Consider the following 19,995-nt stretch of genomic DNA (forward strand, 5'->3'; position numbering starts at 1 on the left):
GAGATCGCTGTCCCCTTGACTTCAAGCTCACAGGAAACAGAGCGTTTAAGTGCTTGCTTGTTACTTTTTGAGATTCTTTTGCTGTGTTTTATCTATCTTTCTCTTCCTAAATTTTGTAACCTTTTTCTTTTTATGCAAATTAAATCCCATTAACTTTTATCTTTCATCAATAACTCTCCATATCGTGTTGGACTCCTTCTTAAAGGGCTTCTGTCACCCCACTAAAGTGTTTTTTTTTTTTTGGGCTAGTGAAATTAGTTATATTGCGATATATGACAATATAATTGTGTTACTTACTTTGATCCAGCAGTTTCTGCAAAAAACGAAGTTTTAATATATGTAAATTCGGTCTCTACCAGCAAGTAGGGCGGCTACTTGCTGGTAGCTGCTGCAGAAATCCGCCCCCTCGTCGTGTTGATTGACAGGGCCAGCCGGGATCTCCTCCTCCGGCCAGCCCTGTCGGCATTTCAAAAATCGCGCGCCTGTGTTGATTCGGCGCAGGCGCTCTGAGATGAGGAGGCTCGTCTCCTCAGCACTCCCTCAGTGCGCCTGCGCCGATGACGTCTTCTATTTCGGTGATGTCATCGGCGCAGGCGCACTGAGGGAGTTCTGAGGAGACGAGCCTCCTCATCTCAGAGCGCCTGCGCCGAATCAACACAGGCGCGCGATTTTTGAAATGCCGACAGGGCTGGCCGGAGGAGGAGATCCCGGCTGGCCCTGTCAATCAACACGACGAGGGGGCGGTTTTCTGCAGCAGCTACCAGCAAGTAGCCGCCCTACTTGCTGGTAGAGACCGAATTTACATATATTAAAACTTCGTTTTTTGCAGAAACTGCTGGATCAAAGTAAGTAACACAATTATATTGTCATATATCGCAATATAACTAATTTCACTAGCCCAAAAAAAAAAAATCACTTTAGTGGGCTGACAGAAGCCCTTTAAGCATTTCTTGCTAAATGTATTAATGCAGGACGATATTTAACACCCTGCTGCCCCCTGGTGTTTTTACCCTGACATTACAGATGGTAATGCACTTACTACGGTACGTTCTGTACAGGGAATTCCCTGATGAGAAGAGTATAGGAAAATATTCGTGGATGATGAGAGTTGGTTTTCAGCTGATGGGGGTAGTGGAGTAAAGCTGCAGAGACGTATCAGATTATAATTTTCCTTTCTTTCTTATTTTCAGTCACCATCGTTGAATGAGAGGACTCCGGGCGATCACCGCTGATCCTGCTGCTGGTCCCAGTTTCCCCTTCCATGCATTATAAGCAGTGCCTTGTGTATCTCTCATAACCAATAAACATTCAGGCAGCATTGCCGTTTACGTTCATTTATTGTTTCCATGGGTAAAAAAAAAAAAAATGGGCGCAGCAGAGCTGTGTTTGTCAGATGTAGCAGCGCTGAGTTTGCCATACCACCCGGTGATAGCACAATGGTCCATGCGTGGATTCCATAGATAGGCAGATGACAGCACTCAAAGGAAACTGCTGCAAATCCAGCTCTGCTACATCTGGGACCTACTTGCCATTAGACTGAAAGGGGGCTATTGCAGGACAACTCCAGCACAAAAGGAACAAAATGACCCTATGGCTTACATATACAACCACTACATGTCTGTGTGGTAGGGCCCCCTACAGCAGAATAAGATGGGGCCCCTGCCACTAGTGTAAGAAAATTTTTATATCAGCGTTAGTATAATAGCATGACACACAGTTGAAAACCCATAAAATGGCAAAAAGCCGCCATATTGTTATTTACCACAAAAAAGTACAATCTTCTTGCACCTGACTGGGCCCCCTCAACCTCTGAGCCCCATAGCAAGTGCTATGGCTATGATTATATCCATAAAATAAGGGGCAGTGCGGTGTCTAACAGGATGGAGCGCCCATGTGGCTCCTTAGGGAACTGCACCTGGCAGAACATATGACTTTCCTTTTGTTTTGTGGTATCCTCAGGCTATGCCCGCTCCATATAGTGTAGTTTCTTACAAACCATATAGCACCTAATTATAAGTGCCAAATACCGCCACCAGTATACCCAGCAAAAATAATAGACTGCACAATGCCTGGGAAGCAAGGCCACACACAAAGCCAGTAACCCCATATAGTGTTAATATCATACCGCCATACAGTGACTATTTTCCGATGTAAAGTAATCCAATAATTTTGTTAAACGATGTATAATTAATATCTCTATACAGTTACCAAATAAGAGCTCTATATACCTATAAAGTAATCTTATAATATTGCTGTAAAATGTACAGTGATCACATAAAAGCTCTATATATAAAGTAATCTAATGACAGTGCTGCAAAATTGATAAAAAAAATACTGCCATACAGTGACCACTTAACAGCTCCAAGCATAAAGTATGTCTAAATAGTACTGTCATATGGTAACCTCAAAACAACTCAATATATAAAGTAATCGCATAATAATGTTGTACAATGTACAAATAATACTGCCATACGTTGATCATATAAGAGCTACATATATAAAGTTATCTTATAATTATGCTGTACAACGTACAAATAATACTGCCAAAGTGATCATATAAGACTTCCGTAAATAAAGTAATCTAATAACACTGCTGTACGATGTATAAATAATACCGCTATACAGTGACCACATAATAGCTCCATGCATAATAATGGCACTGTACGATGTCAGAATAATATTGCCGACCCGTATATAAAATAATATAATGACAGTCAGGGGTCAAGTCCTGGGAAAAAAAGTGTGGGAACTCACCCAAGATCCACTGCAACCCCCCCCTCCAAAAAAAAAAAAAAAGCACAGAAAATCTAGCACGCTGTAATTTGTGTAGCTGCGGACTGAGCCAAATGTACAAATTGTGATCAAAACACAATATCATAGTGCCATCCTCTCCCCCTGTCCCCTAATGTGCCAGTATCAAGTTCCTCTCTCCTACCCCCTTCATGTGCCAGTATCATGGCGCCAATAGCCCGCCTCCCCCGTGGCAGTAAAGTAACAGTCCGGTATTTAAAAAAAAAAAAAAAAAACACTTTTAGAAAAGTTTGTCATGGGATTCAAACTCACGACCCCTACACATCAGAGGCAAGGCATATGCCCTCACAGCTATGAAAGCTGTCTAGATAATAACTTAAAAAAAATATATATAAGACTTCTACTGTAGGTAACTTTGCCCACCGTGTATGGATGTAGCAGTGCTGGGTGTGTTGGGGCAGCTGTCATGTGTATTGTTGCACACTAGGTATCAGTACACTAGGTATCAGTAGGAGTCTTAAAAAAAAAAAACACTTTTAGAAAAGTTTGTCCTGGGATTCGAACTCATGACCTCTACACATCAGAGGCAAGGCATTTACCCCCACAGCCATGAAAGCTGTCTAGGTAGTTGCTTTAAAAAATAAATAAAAAATAAGACTTCTACTTATACCTAGTGTACTGATACCTAGTGTACAACCATACACATGACAGCTGCCCCAACACACCCAGCTCTGCTACATCCATACACAGTGGGCAGCTGTCATGTGTATGGATGTACACTAGGGATCAGTACACTAGGTATAAGTATAAGTCTTATATTTTTTTTTTTAAGCAACTACCTAGACAGCATTCATGGCTGTGAGGGTAAATGCCTTGCCTCTGATGTGTAGAGGTCGTGAGTTCGATCTCCTATGTGTCAGCTGCGAAGTGACTGAACATACTCGCATCGTATTAGGCCGACAGAAGAAGTGAAGGAGATGATGTCAGTAGGGGGCGGGGCGCCATGAGAGGAGTCACAGACAGCAGCAGCACTGCACAGACAGCTGTGAAGCCGCTTAGCCTGCCCTGCACAGTGTGCTTCACCCCCTGATTTCAGCTGCGTTCTCCTGGCTTGAGGCTTGAAAGGGAACGGCGTTCCTGCCATGAAAAAAGTGCAGGAACGCCGTTCCCACGCGTTCCCCCTCCACTCGACCCCTGATGACAGTGCTGTACAGACTATACATAATACTGTCATACACTGACCTCCTATATAAAGTAATCTAATAACAGTGCTGTACAGTCTATAAATAATACCGCCAGACAATGACCTATATATGTAAAATAATCTAATGAGAGTGCTGTGCAGACTATAAATCGGACCCAGCATTGTTCTAAGTAGAAAAGTGTTGGAAAACTTTGCAAAATAAAAAAGCTGGAAAAAGACTCTAGAAATCTGGAAGAGGACATGTACCGTCAGGGGCATTGCTAGGGTCTCAAAAGATCCGGGGCCCAAGCTCCAATCCATATGGCCCTAGTCGACGCCCCCCCGCCCGCACCAGCACTAAAGACCATTTTCTAACCCATTGTGCATCCATTTTCTCGCCACCTGGCTGTTAAAAACAGATGAATTTCATTGGCTTATCCCAACCCCCCATAATGGCCCCAATTGTAAATAATGGTCCCAATAGTGGCCCCCAGCAGTAATAATGTCCCCCATAGTTGCCCCCAGCAGCAATAATGTCCCACATAGCGGCCCCCAGCAGTAATAATGTCCCCCATAGCGGCCCCTAGCAGTAATAATCTCCCTCATAGTGGCCCCCAGCAATAATAATCTCCCTCATAGTGGCCCCCAGCAGTAATAATCTCCCCCATAGTGCCCCCCAGCAGTAATAATCTCCCTCATAGCGGCCCCCAGCAGTAATAATGTCCCCCATAGTGCCCCCCAGCAGTAATAATCTCCCTCATAGCGGCCCCCAGCAGTAATATTGTCCCTCATTGTGGCTCCCAGGATTAATAATGTCCCCCATAGTGGCCCCCAGCAGTAATATTGTCCCTCATAGTGGCCCCCCAGCAGCAATAATCTCCCTCATAGTGTTTTGCATCTAGTCAAGGAACCAGGTAGGTTAATGTACTGCTCCAAATTAGTAGAAAAATGTCTTAACGTGCACGGAGAAATCAAACTCTGACACACCTATTGGAGCCAAAGTAAATCTCTACTTTATTGTAAGTGTTCACACAGAATATACCCTCCTGGTGGGAGGCGACTAAATGTGGTGCATTTTATTGGTTACTGGGAAACAATAGCAAGCATCCAATGGGTTAATCTTACACTTCCTTTCCATCAGGCTGACTTAAGAAATCAGCTAACAGCGCAGCCCCGCAGCCCCCTCCCACTGACATGTACCTAGGGCTTTGGAATGCGCTCCTTCCCCCTTCCATCTTCAAGATAGTGGGAAAGCTGTGTGCGCCTGGTGGCACATCCAGGAAGCAGGATTTTTCTACTAAGCGGTGTCTGAGCAGTGTGACGCAATTGTATAGATCAAGCAAGTATCCATACTGTTTAAATAGTCCATAACAGTCCCCCCTTGGAAACTTGATTGTAGGCTATCCCTAAAGTCCAACGAATCTACTGGGCATACCCTTCGTTTCCTCTTCACCTGCAGTGGCGACAACTTATCTCTAATAGATAAGCTCCCGATTTCAGGGATTATGACAGTACCCCGGGATTCATCTTACCCTATCTCTGCACGGCATCATAGCTGGGAGGGGGAACCGTGTTGAATGGCATTTCCTTTTGTTCTTCCTCATGGCTTATTGTTCCAGGGTCGTCAGGACGGCCTTTACTCTTTTTCAATGTGAGGTAGTGGATCCAGGTGGGTCTCCCGTCTAGTTTTTACGGAAGTTGGGGTAGTCAACAGAACTTGGTAGGGTCCCTCGTATCGTGGTTCAAGGGTGCTTCTGACATGTTTCTTGACTACAACCCACTCTCCAGGTTTCAGAGTGTGGCTTCCTTCTAGAGAGTCTGGATCTGGAATAGAAGAGGGAACTTATGCATGTATGTTAGACAATCGTTTGCTCAATGCTATCACATATTTTGCAACAGATTCATAATGTATTTGTAGCTGCTACGGAAAATACTGTCCCATTCTTGGCCTTGTCCCAAATAGGATCTTGTATGGGGTCAGTTTGTGTGGGGGCCTTGGTGTGTGCCTAACTGAAAAGAGTGCTATAGGCAAGCACTGAACCCAATTAGGCCCTGTCTCCGTGGTAATTTTCAGCATTTTTTTTATTTCAACACCCCATTCAGTCTTTCAACTTTGCCGCTGCTTTAGGGTCAGTAAGGGGTGTGAAACGCTAGGTGTGACCCTACTATCTTCCGGACCTCTTGGTTTAGACTAGCACTGAATGCTGGGCCCTGATAACTCTCAATGACCTCAGGTACCCCGAACCTACAAACAATTTCCTGCATTCGTTTCCTAACAGTGGTGGTTGCTGTCTGGTTTCGGATGGGGTAGGCTTCTGGCCACCCAGAGAACAAGTCTATCACTACTAGCACATATTGAAACCATTGGCATCTGGATGTGGTCAATTTGGATCCTTTGGAATGGGTACAGAGCTCTGGATAGGCACTTGGTGGGCATGGGTTCAATCCTGCCTGTGTTGCACTCGGCACAAATGAGGCAAGACTGGGTATGTCTTACCAGGACCGGGGTGATTCCTGGGGCCACCCATATTTTGTCAATTAGTTCTTTCATGATGGTTTTGGATTGGTGGGTGGGCCCATGAGCCACTGAGGCTATTAAGGGATAGAGGGTGTGACAAAACCAACCTCGCCACAGTGTTTTGGAGGGGGCTGGTTGCTAGCCTCTTGCCTCAGGATTATGGCCCATACTAACTTTAAAGAAAACAGACCGGCCGCACAGCTTAAATCTGTCTTTGGAATTGTGTTTTATGTTATTATGCGTTCGGTTAAATTGTATGTTATGTGAGGGCACCCAGATAGCTAATATTATTGTATTCGTGTATTCTGAGTGCCATTCACCTAATGATATGCACTCAGACTTGAGCTATCTGGGGATATGTTAAATGTCTGTGTGGGTGTGCCATTGTGTGTTTGGGTGGTGATTCCTGTCCTGTTGTCTCCACGTGTGTATTGGTGTTTTCCCTTTGTCCTGAGACATAATTGGATTGCTCCTCGGGTGTCGCCAGGCAGAGAGGAGGAAACCATGATGCATTGTGGGGATGTGTTGTGTCTGTGTATCCTGAATTTCTGCATATCTGTCCTGTGTCGCAGTCTCCATTCTGGTCCCCTAAGGGCGTGGCCACCAGATGGGGACCTGCATAAATACGGGCGGGTAGCCCTCAATAAAGGGTTCCTGTTTTATCCTTCATCATGTTGAGACTGGTGTTTGGATAACTGATCAAACTGGGGGATTGCTATACGCTGAAGATTTGCTATACTCCCCCTGCATAACTACTAGCTCTTGTAAGAGCTGTTCCTGCTCTCTGGCTGTAGGAGAGGTTCACCCACTGGAGCCTGGAGCCTTGTCGTAGGTCCAGCGTGGGTGGAGGACGGTGAGACCCCAACCAAGCTGCGGCGGTTCGTGGGGTCTGCAGTGCGTACGGTGTCAAGTGGAGTGCTTGGAGTCCTCGGAAAGCACTAGGAGCATCTATCGACGGAGGTACCCGGTCGGGGTGCTAGGAGATCCGTTACAGAGGGCTCTGGGTAGGCACACTCTCTTTCCTTGTCTCCAAAGTCCAGACTCTTCTTCGAGGGCTGACTCTTTCAACCAGGTTTCCTTTTCCATGGGAGTGGCCTGTTTCTGCATTTGTTTCAGTAGGTCCCATGTGACTTCTTTCTGTTCCAGGTCTTCCTGTGCTACCATAATCTGGTCTGACTGGACTCTTTTCTCTTCCACTGCTGCTTTCTTGGCTGCTTAGTCAGCTAGGGCGTTTTCTCTGGCCTCAGAGGTGTCAGCTCGAGTATGGGCCTTTACCTTGATCACTGCCACTTGGGTGGGCAGGAGTACTGCTGCCATTAGAGCCGCTACTGCTGAAGCATTCTTGATTGGGGTTCCTGTAGCTGTGATGTAATCCCGGGCTTTCCATTTTACTCCAAAGTCATGAACCACTCCAAAGGCATATCTAGAGTCTGTTTAGATATTGGCAGTAAAATATTTTGCCATGAGGCAGGCTTCAGTGAGGGCAATGAGTTCAGCCTCCTGTGCTGACTGCGCAATGAGCAGGACACCGGTACGGTGGGTCAGCTATGCAGTGGGTCAGTATATAAGTGTAATAGTTTGTGACGACAATTGCAGCTTGCGCAGGTACTGTAACAGGGCCCTTTAAGATGTTATAACTCATGTACCAGGTGAGGAATGCCAGAGGGGGAAAATGTCTCTGTGTAGCAGATATGGTAGTGTCAACGGTGTCTCCTACCTTGGTACGGCTGGACGCCTGGATCCTGGCTCACTTGCAATAAATTGAGTGTAGTCAATAGGAGTTATGGTGGAATGATTGTGAACCAGACAGGAGATATAATCCAACTTGTCTTTACTTAATGGCAACAGATATCCATACAAGTTACAGCAATAGTCTTGGGTCCCAGCAGGTATTGGCAATATGTGGCAGGAATCTATATGTATTCTGCTTCTGATCATATGTCTAGAGAATCTGGCAGGTATTTATCTTCTGCTCTGTCTGTCTTCTGCTTTATCTGGGCCTGACTAGCTGAGGAGGTATTTGGCTTCTCCTGGACTCTGGATTGTTACTCACAGCACTGCTCGCAGGGAATGATGTCGTTCTGGAGATCTGAAGTTCTGGAGGTTGTTGCTTATCACCAGCTGAGGCAGATGACTCAGGCTGGGAAGATGGATCCTCGCCTCAGCCGAGGCGGTATCCAGGGTTGGGATCCCTGGTTCTGGGTGCTCCTACCAACACAACCTACCCCAGCAGGGGGTGGCTGGTACACTGACTACACTTCCTTCTCCTCCTCATGAGACAGGACATGGGAACGTCTCACTTCTGCTCACACAGGGGAGCCTAGACTGGAATGGACTATTCCAGACTAGATATACTAACTAACCATGGTCTGCTTACATATTGCTGCCACCTGCTGGCGGACAGGGCAATTACAGAAAATACATAATGCAGGCCTGGAAAATACACATAATGGAAAATGCAATGTTAGATTACACAAGATGACAATAAACATACACCTGACATGTTGTAGCAGGGAGACAGAGTTTAGTGACATACTCTGGGATGTTACAACTGGTTTGGGCGCAATTATCTTGCACACATCACCTTGTGCTTACTAGCGACCTCCATGCCTGTTTGGAACTTCCCAATGTCATCGGCATACCTTGAGCCATCCACAAACAGAGTCCATTGTGGGTTTGTCAGAGGAGTGTCATGGACTGATGGTGGTGTCCTTACTTCCGCTTCCATCATTGTGATGCAATCATGATCTTGTTCCTTGTGAAGAAAGACGGTTGAGGTCCATAGTTCTTCTTCCTGAAGATCTTCTTCAGCATGTAGATCAATAAATATTCAGAATCTCCAGTATACTCCTCCCTTGGAAGAGGAAGGAGTGTAGCAGGGTTGAGGATGTGGCATCTCTGAATGGTGACATTATCTGGCAGGCGCAGACTACACTGGAGCCGGAGGTGGCGCTGTGCAGTGAGGTGTTTAGGTTGAGTCTGCTAATGGATGGCAGAAATGTGAGGGGGTGACCAAGCACAACGTCAGATGAGACATCCAGAAGAGAGCTGGCAGCATGGACAGCTCTGACACAGGAAGGGGCAGCTCTGGCTACGGGGTCAAGGCGCTTTGAATAGTAACCCAGGGGTCTATTGCGGCCACCGTGAGTGTAAGGACTCCAGTCGTGTGGCCCTGACGTTCCATGATATACAGTCGGAAAGGAAGGTTATAATTGGGGATGCCAAGAGCAGGGGCAGATGCAATGGCGGCCTTCAACGTCTCAAAGGCTTCTCCGGCCTCCATTGTCATCTGGAAAGGAGTAGTAGCATGGTGGGGTATACAGTCATATAGGGGCTGTATTAGGACTGAAGCAGCAGGGATCCAGGGTCTGCAGTAGGAGATAAGTCACAGAAAGGTTTTCAGCTGATGAGGGGTGTCCGGTAGTTGGATGTCAGAGATGGCCTTTTTCCTGGCATCAGTGAGGTGGTTGCGACCTTAAAAGATACAATGACCTAGGGAGACAACTTTGGGGAGACACAGCTGCAATTTGGCTTGTAAGACTCGACAGCGAGCAGAAGCCAGGAACTGGAGAAGGGAAACGGACATGGATAGGCAGACTTGCGGAGAAACAGCACAGAGGAGTAGGTCAGCCACATCTTGCAGGAGTTCCACTTCCGGGTGGTTGGACTGCCAGGGTTGCAGAACAGAGGACATAGCCTTGCTGAAGCAGGAAGAGCTGTTTTGGGCTCCTTGAGGCATAACCGTCCAGGTGTACTTTTTGCCAGCATGAGTGAAAGCAAAAAGGAATTGACAGTCCTCATGTAAGGGAACAGAAAAGAATATTGACGGTAAAAGTAGTGGCGGTGGGTGGGATGCCAGCGAGGAGGGTGTGCGGGTTGGGACAATAGATGTCTCAAGGACAGTGGCCTTGTTGACAGCTCAGCGATCCTGAACCATGCGGTAAATAGGAGGTTGTCCCTTCTCCCTCTTCTTCTGGACTGGGTAAAGGGGAGAGTTACAGGAAGAGGTACTGATTTTGATTGCCCCATTCTACAGGAGGGCCTGCACTTGGAGTGTAATAGCATCCTGTTGTGAGACAGAAAGCAGATATTGCACTTTGTATGGCAGGACCTTGGGGTCCTTTAGGATCACAGTGACTGGTGGGACATTGAGGCGTCCGATATCCTGGGGTCCTTTGGCCCAGAGGGTATCGGGGATGAGGTGCAAAATTGTTTTCAGCGAATCCCCTGGCTCAAATAAATCAGTGATCTAAAGAGTTGTTAATGCCATGAGGAGGCAAGTTTCTTCCGGGTATAGGGCTGTACCGAGGGTGACCGTCCCATCCTCTCTGAACTGTATGTTAGCTTCTAGTCCAGTACAGGGTAATTGGATGTCAGTGAGCCAGGAAGGAGGTACGGCAGTCTCACATAAAACACTGCGGGCTGCACCAGTGTCTACAAGGAATGAGAGTTCCTTCCCTGCCACCTCGAGGGTGACTCGAGGGGCGGGACCGACAGGAGGGGCGGAGACTGCCATACATGCAGTGTCCCCTCCCTGCACTTGTTTGCCGTCGTCCTATTGCGATGAGGGAGGCGGTCTCCCTGTCACTGTTGATTGGTTGGCCACAGATGTCTGCTACGGCACTTCGGGTTGATGTGTCTGGGCTTGCCACACTCATAAAAGACACGAGGTGGCGGGCGTTCTCCACCATCTTCTCCTGACATTACAGCTATCACAGCTGCTCAAGTTTTCTTAGTGTTGCTTTCCAAGCCCTTTGCAATTTGCTCCAAAACTTCCAGGGTCAGGGATTTCCACTCAGGACGACAGGTCACAAGGGCTTTGTTTATCTCTGGTCGCAAACCATCGACAAACTAGCAGGGCGAGGAGTCTGAGGTGTACAGCTTCATTCTGGCTGAAACCCATGTCCTTGTAATTCTGCTTGACTCTTTGTGCAAATCTCTCAACAGTTTCAGTTTTCTCCTGAGCCATGTCCTGAAATGTGGTAGATTGTTCAGCTAACTTCCCTTTTGCCCATTTTTGTAACCTCTCTATGAAGTATTCCCCAGACTTATGATCCCAAGGGTTGAAGGTCAGACCCCTTAGGATAGGGGTGGGGATATGGTCCATTATTAGTGAAAAATACTCCTGTCTTGTTTTCCACAATACTCTGTAGGTCTGACCATATACATCCATACTTTTGATGTACCTGTGACAGTTTCCTGAAAAGGGGCATGGGATGGGTTTTAGGATCTGGCAGCAGGTTCACTATGGTGAATAACTGCTGCGGGGTAAAGGACACATATTGTGGAGGTCCTTGTGGTCGGGTAAGAGTTAGGGCTTCCTTTACAACTTTGAAATTGCCCCTTTCTAAAGCTTGAATATTCCTTTTCTAATTCATTAATCTGTTCCTGGAGCAGAGTTGGTCTGGGGAGGCTCAAAGGTTGGGTGCTGGAGCCACTATAGTCTATTGGGGGTGGTCGCTTAGGGGTCTGTATGTTTGAGTCTACAGGACCAGCAACACTGTCCGGATTCTCTTGTTCAGGTACTTCTGACTGTCTCCCTATCATGATCGAGGAAGGAGGTGGATTGCTAGGGGCCATAAACATGCCGTCTGGATTTATCATGGGATATAACGGAGCCACTGATGGGACTACAGGGGCGACGGGAGGATCAGGGCTGAAGGAGATTAATGGTCCAGCCATGGGGTTACAGGGTTGTGACTATGTGGGCATGGAGCACCACAGACAAAACACGTCTCTCGGGAGGTGGGATTTTGCTGACAACATACATTACAGACCCACCCACTTCCTTTCTTCTCTGCGCCATTATAGGTCGGTGGCTGCCCCAGCCCAACAAGATTACCAGGTTTATAATAATATCTGCCACTAGCTTCAAGATTTTGCTCTCCTCCTGTATGTTCAAATTCCTTGCTACAGTCCAGCCACACTCGGACTGTATCCACTAACTTCTCATCTTCTAATCTATCTTTCTTTTCTGTCAGCAAAGTTTGCCATGATGTACAACACAAAGTACCACCTTTACATATACCATACCCTTTCTCTAGCTTGCTCAGACTTTTCACAAATCATTTTCCTCTCCTGTCCGCCACGTACTGCTCAGGTGAGCAATAACCCTTTGGGACACTTGCGTTATGTTCCATCGTCTGTCACACCTACTGGAGCCGTCTAGAGACCTCTGTATAGAGTAATCAGTGGACCTGATGAAACTTTGAGTCCCAGACATGCACACTCTGGGCTGCCGTGGACCGCTCTCCCCCCTTCTGTTATCGAGTCAGACAATCGGGTTGCACTCCAATACAGGCAAATAGGAGAACTCTCTGTGTCTCAGTCAGTGATACTTGTCAACAGAGTCTTCACAGTTTTTAAACACAGTACATCAAGACTTCAAAAACATGATGTTCTTACTTTCATGCCCTCGAGGATGCCCCAAGCTGACACGGCACCCCTCCCTCAGACAGGCACGGATAAACGACACCAAAGGACGCATGGAGGTAAGGTCACTTCTACCTCTTATCACGGGTTGCAGTGCCGGTGTCCGTTAGTTAGGTCCTCCTCATCTGGTAATCGGGGGTACTGGATCAGGGGGTCAGGTCCTTTGGGCCCCGCGTTGGGCGCCAACTGTTTTAGTTCTGGTCAAGGTACCAGGTAGGTTAATGTACTGCTCCAAATTAGTTGAAAATTGTCTAAACGTGCACAGAGAAATCAAACTCTGACACACCTATTGGAGTCAAAGTAAATCTCTACTTTATTGTAAGTGTTCACACAGAATATACCCTCCTGGTGGGAGGCGACTAAATGTGGTGCATTTTTTTGGTTACTGGGAAACAATAGCAAGCATCCAATGGGTTAATCTTACACTGCCTTTCCATCAGGCTGACTTAAGAAATCAGCTAACAGCGCAGCTACGTAGCCCCCTCCCACTGACATGTACCTAGGGCTTTGGAATGTGCTCCTTCCCCCTTCCATCTTCAAGATAGTGGGAAAGCTGTGTGTGCCTGGTGGTACATCCTGAAAGCAGGATTTTTCTATTGGGCAGTGTCTGAGCAGTGTGACGCAAGTGTATAAAACAAGCAAGTAGCCATACTGTTTCAATAGTCCATAACAATAGTGGCCCCCACCAGTAAAAATTCCCCTCATAGTGGCCCCCAGCAGTAATAATTTCAACCCATAGTGGCCCCCAGTAGTAATAATGTCCCTCATAGTGGCCTCCAGAAGGAATAGTGTCCCCCATAGTGGCTCCCAGCAGTAATAATATCCCTCATAGTGGCCCCCAGCAGTAATAATGTCCCTCATAGTGGCCCCCAGCAGTAATAATCTCCCTCATAGTGGCGCCCAGCAGTAATAATGTCCCTCATAGTGGCCTCCAGAAGTAATAGTATCCCCCATAGTGGCTCCCAGCAGTAATAATGTCCCTCATAGTGGCCCCCAGCAGTAATAAGCTCCCTCATAGTGGCCCCCACCAGTAAAAATATCCCTCATAGTGGCCCCAACAGTAATAATTTTACCCACAGTGGCCCCCAGCGGTAATAATCTCTCTCATAGTGGCCCCCAGCTGTAATAATTTCAACCCATAGTGGCCCCCAGTAGTAATAATGTCCCTCATAGTGGCCTCCAGAAGGAATAGTGTCCCCCATAGTGGCTCCCAGCAGTAATAATCTCCCTCATAGTGGCCCCCAGCAGTAATAATCTCCCTCATAGTGGCCCCCAGCAGTAATAATCTCCCTCATAGTGGCCCCCAGCAGTAATAATCTCCCTCAGTGGCCTCCAGAAGTAATAATCTCCCTCATAGTGGCCCCCAGCATTAATAATGTCCCCCATAGTGGCCCCCAGCAGTAATAATCCCCCTCATAGTTGCCCCCAGCAGTAATAATGTCCCCTATAGTGGCCCGCAGCAGTAATAATCTCCCTCATAGTGGCCCCCAGGAGTAATATTGTCCCTCATAGTGGTCCCTAACAGTAATAATTTCCTTCATAGTGCCCCCCAGCAGTAATAATGTCCCCCATAGTGGCCCCTAGCAGTAATAATCTCCCTCATAGTGGCCCTCAGCAGTAATAATGTCCCCAATAGTGGCCCCTAGCATTAATAATGTCCCCATAGTGGCCCTTAGCAGTAATAATCTCCACCATAGTGGCCCCCAGCCGTAATAATGTCCTTCATAATGGCCCCCAGCATTAATAATGTCGCTCATAGTGGCCCCCAGCAGTACTAATGTTCCCCATGGTGGCCCCTAGCAGTACTAATGTCCCCAAAAATGGCCCGCAGCAGTAATAATCTCCCTCACAGTGGCCCCCAGCAGTAATAATATCCCTCATAGTGGCCCCGGTAGTAATAATGTCCCTCATGTGGCCCCCAGCATTAATAATGTCCCCCATAGAGGCCCCCAGCAGTAATAATCTCCCTCATAGTGGCCCCCAGCAGTAGTAATCTCCCTCATAGGGGTCCCAAGAAGTAATAATCTCCCTCATAGTAGCCCCCCGGCAGTAATAATCTCCATCATAGTGGCCCCCAGCAGAAATATTCTCCCTCATAGTGGCCCCCAGAAGTAATAATGTTCTTCATAGTGGTCCCCAGCATTAATAATGCCCCCAATAGTGGCCCCCATCAAAAATAATCTCCCTCATAGAGGCCCCCAGCAGTAATAATGTCCCCGTAGTGGCCCCCAGCAGTAATAATGGCCCCCAGCATTAATAATCTCCCTCATAGTGGCCTCCGGCAGTAATGATCTCCCTTATAGTGGCCCCAGCAGTAATAACCTCCCTCATAGTGGCCTCCAGGCTCCAGCAGTAATAATGTCCCTTATAGTGGCCCCCAGCCGTAATAATGTCCCTTATAGTGGCCCCCAGCAGTATTAATGTCCTTCATAATGGCCCCCAGCATTAATAATGTCCCTCATAGTGGCCCCCAGCAGTAATAATGTCCCCCATAATGGCCCACAGCAGTAATAATCTCTCTCATAGTGGCCCCCAGCAGTAATAATGTCCCCCATAGTGGCCCCCAGCAGTAATAATGTCCCCCCATAGTGGCCCCCAGCAGTAATAATGTCCCTTATAGTGGCCCCTAGCAGTAATAATGTCCCTCATAGTGGCCCCCAGAAGTAGTAATCTCCCTCATAGTGGCCCCCAGCAGTAATAATGTCACTTATAGTGGCCCCCAGCAGTAATTATCTCCCTCATAGTGGCCTTCAGCAGTAATAATGTCCCCATAGTGGTCCCCAGCAGTAATAAATGTCCCTGATAGTGGCCCCTGGAAGTAATAATGTCCTTCATAGTGGCCCCTAGCAGTAATAGTGTCCCCTATAGTGGCCCCAGCAGTAATAATGTCTTCCATAACGGCCTCCAGCAGTAATAATGTGGCCCCCAGCATTTTCTTTTCATACCTCATCCACTTTCATGCGCGGGGACACTCGCTCCTCACTGGACCCTGCAGGACCTGACGTGATTCACACTGGGAGCGCAGGTCCTGCTGCATCCAATGAGGAGTCAGTGTCCCCGCACATTGGATGAGGTGAGTACGTTTTTTTAGCCCCTGCAATATACAGTCCCATGTAAATAACATCACTCCCCTGGCTTCAGCCCCTCCAACATACAGTCCCATATAAATTACATCACTCCCATGTCTTCAGCCCCTACAACATACAGTCCCATGTAAATGACATTACTCTCCTGCCTTCAGCCCCTCCAACACACAGTCCCATATAAATTATATCACTCCCCTGTCTTCAGCCTCATCTAACATACAGTCCCATGTAAATGATATCACTCCCCTGTATTCAGCCCCTCTAACATACAGTCCTATGTAAATAACACCACTCCCCTGTATTCAGCCCCTCTAACATACAGTCCCATGTAAATGACGTCACTCCCCTGTATTCAGCCCCTCCAACACACAGTCCCATATAAATTACATCACTCCCATGTCTTCAGCCTCATCTAACACACAGTCCCATGTAAATAACATCACTCCCATGTCTTCAGCCCCTCCAACATACAGTCCCATATAAATAACATTATTACCCTGCTTTCAGCCCCTCCAACATACAGTCCCATGTAAATGACATCACTCCCCTGTATTCTGCCCCTCTAACATACAGTCCCATGTAAATGACGTCACTCCCCTGTATTCAGCCCCTCTAACATACAGTCCTATGTAAATAACACTACTCCCCTCCACTCCTCCAACATACAGTCCCATGTAAATAACATCCCTCCCTTCAGCCCTAACATATAGTCCCATATAGATAATATCATTCCCCAACCAAGCAGGGAGGTGGTGTGAGAGAGGAGAACTACAACTCCCAGCATTCCTCTGGCTCTCACACTGAATCTCTCCCTTTACTTACCTCTCCTCATGTCACAGAAGTCACCACTAGTGATGGGAAGTTCGGATCTTTCAAATGAATCGGTTCATTTGAATCAGCTCATTCAAATGAACCGATTCATGAATCGGATCTTCGGTTCACTTCCTGAGCCGGCAGAGGCAAGTGAACTGAAGATCAATGCGCATGCTCAGCTCATCGAATCTTCGGTTCACTTGCTGAGTCGGCTCTCAAGTGAACCGAAGGTCAGGAGGGACTGGCTCCTGGCAAACACAGCTCTGCTGCAGTGAGCAGACTGTGTTAATTGAGAGTTTTAGTTAAAAGAATTGTCACCGAGTCCCTACCAGACTTCCTGCTCTGCTACAGCATGTAGCAGAGCTGTGTGTGTACAGGGTGCATGTAGCAGTGTAGCATGTGCTACACTGCTGCATGCACCCAGTACACATACAGCTCTGCTACATGCTAGATTAATGCCCCCCTTCCCCCCGGACGGACTTACAAGGAGCCGCAGAGCAGGGAGCCTGGCAGGGACTCGGTGACTCACGGTTCTTTTAACTCAAAAGAATCGAATGAGTCTCTGACTCATTCGATTCTTTTAACTAATGGACTCAGCCGACTCTCCGAGTCCCTGCGACTCCCCCTGTGCTGGGAGTCAGTGCTGCGGCCTCTGATTGGTTGGAGGGCGGGGAGGGGCGGGGCTAGCGTCCACTGGCTGCCTCTGATTGGTTGGAGGGCGGGGCTATTACACTGGCTGCTGCTGCCTGTATGCTGATCTGACTGAGCCGTTTCATTCGGATCGGCTCAGTCAGAGGAACCGACTCTTCCGGATCAGTGAACTGAATCGGTTCAAAAGAACGATTCGTTCATGATCCGGACATCACTAGTCACCACAGGGTCTTCTCCACTAGTTCTCCTCTTCACAGCTGAGCTCCACCCCTTCCGGCACTGATCACATGACTGTGACATAATCGCAGGTCCTTTTCTACCGCTGAGCTCTGCCTTTAGCGCAGATCACTTGACTGTGATGTCATCAAAGGTCCTTCAGCTCCTGCAGTGCCTCCTGGCCAGTAGTCACCCTTGTTTTTTCATCAGAGGGCAGTACATTCGGGGCCTGGGACAAAACAACCGGGGGCCCAGGTCCTGAATGTTTTTAATCTAATGATGCCCATGTGTACCGTACTTTTTGGTGCATTTTGTATATATTTTTACCACTTATTTTTTCAATTTTTTAACTTTATACTGTCATAGCACGGGTCCTCACGACTACGGGGACATTTAATATGCTTATGTTTTTATTAAATAAAAATCATTTATTTAAAAAAAAATGTTTGATTTTTATAATTTTCTTTATTTTGTGATATTTGCTTTATACATACACATTTTATTTAAAGGGGTCCTCCGGCACTATAATATTGACGACGGATCCTCAGGATAGAGCATCAGTATCTAATTGGTGGGAGTGCTAGGAATCGATCAGCTGATTGAAGAGGGTGTGGCGCTTTATTGAGCGCTGCAGCCTCCTCACCAAGCACAGCGCCATGCATTGTATAGTGGCCGGGCTTGGTATTGCAGCTCAGCCTCAGTCACTTGAACGGGACTGTGCTGGACGTAGGTTATGTGACCAATGAATGCGACGTCACTGTCCTCGGAAGAGGCTGATGCTCACTGGAGAGCCATGGCCTCTCCAAACAGCCGATTGGTGGGGATGCTGGGACTCAGACCCCCACCGATCAGATACTGGTGACCGATCCTGAGGACAGACCATGAATATTTGACTCCCAAGAAACCTTTTAACTCATTTATCTCTTTTTTTTTTACTAATAAATATGTTTCTATTTTTATGGGTCCAAACCGTTCTTCCTGGTGCTATACCGTGGCATGTTGGATCAGATGCCGCAATACAGAGGATCTAGTTCACTGCTCCAGTCCTATATCCTAGCCTGGGCAGCATAGTGTCTTGTTGGCACTGCCCCCGGGACACCCACTTCTCCTTGCTATGCCCCTGGGGATTGCTCCCTAGTATCACTGCTTTTGAAGGACAGCACAGTACCACATGAAGGTACCATATGGCAGCACAGCATACATGTGACAATGCTGCATACATAAAGCTGAACAGTGATTACAAGCAACATCCAAACTGATCTACAAATAAATATGCCCGCCACACCCAACACATTTCAGGACGGCATCACCAGCCCAAAGCACTTAACCCTTTCCTTCTCTTCCCAAGCTCATAGGGAGAGAGAATCATGAAGATATGACCCCCTCTAGGTGCATACAGCTTCCCCTTATGGTGCTGGTTCTTGCCACCATAATAGTTACCTTTAGGACAGAGGCTGAACCAATGGTTTTTTTACTCCACACATTGTTTGAACCCCTGAGGAGCCAGAGATGAGCATGGGAGTGGTAGGGGCTCTGACTGCAGAAAGTCTACCACAGTGACTATCCTGACACCGTTGCTCCCTAGGGCTGTGCAGGGCATGTAGAGTTTAATGTCCAGCGTAAGGTGCCGGAGTCAGAAAACCTGGTCAGAGGTAGAAGAACAAATGTCTAGTACATTCAACTATAGCAGACACAGTTCCAGCGGTTCAAAGTGCAATTCTTCCCAGACAGTGATATATAGATTTAGGCACAAGTTGGAGTTATTGCCCCCTTCTCTCTTTGTCTGGGCAATAATATTCTTTCTATGGTGGCTGTAATGTCCACTGAGGGATACAGGGTTTTGGAGATATGACTGGTCAGGTCGTGTCCAGGTGTGAAGGGTGTCTTAACAGTATTCCCCTCACTGCAGTAAAGTCTTGCCAGCTTTTGGTAGCAGGTTACGTTCTAATGCAGACTCTAAGTTCTCTAGTTTTCTCCTTCAACTTACTCCTTCTCTCCTTCTGTAGATCCTGCAGAGATTATTGAGTCTCTGTGGCTTTTTGGGCCTAAGAGGAGGAAATATAGGTCACAACTTCCTCCCTCTCTCTCTCTCTCTCTCTCTCTGAATTCCAGTCTAGACTGACTTAAAGTTGAGCCCACCCCTAACCTCCTACAAGGGCTGTGCCATCCATACCTGGTTATACTGGGTACAATACAAGACATGAAATAATAAACCATTTCAACATACCCCCTGCTCTGGGGTACTGCATTAGTAGTACTAGTTAGCTTTCCAGGAGCATATACTGTATATAGGGGAGAAGTGGTTGCAATCAAGTCATGATGCATGAGAGAGCCCAAATGCCCAG

The sequence above is a fragment of the Bufo gargarizans genome, chromosome 3 (assembly GCF_014858855.1).
Source record: "Bufo gargarizans isolate SCDJY-AF-19 chromosome 3, ASM1485885v1, whole genome shotgun sequence".
Classification (NCBI taxonomy): Eukaryota; Metazoa; Chordata; class Amphibia; order Anura; family Bufonidae; genus Bufo; species Bufo gargarizans.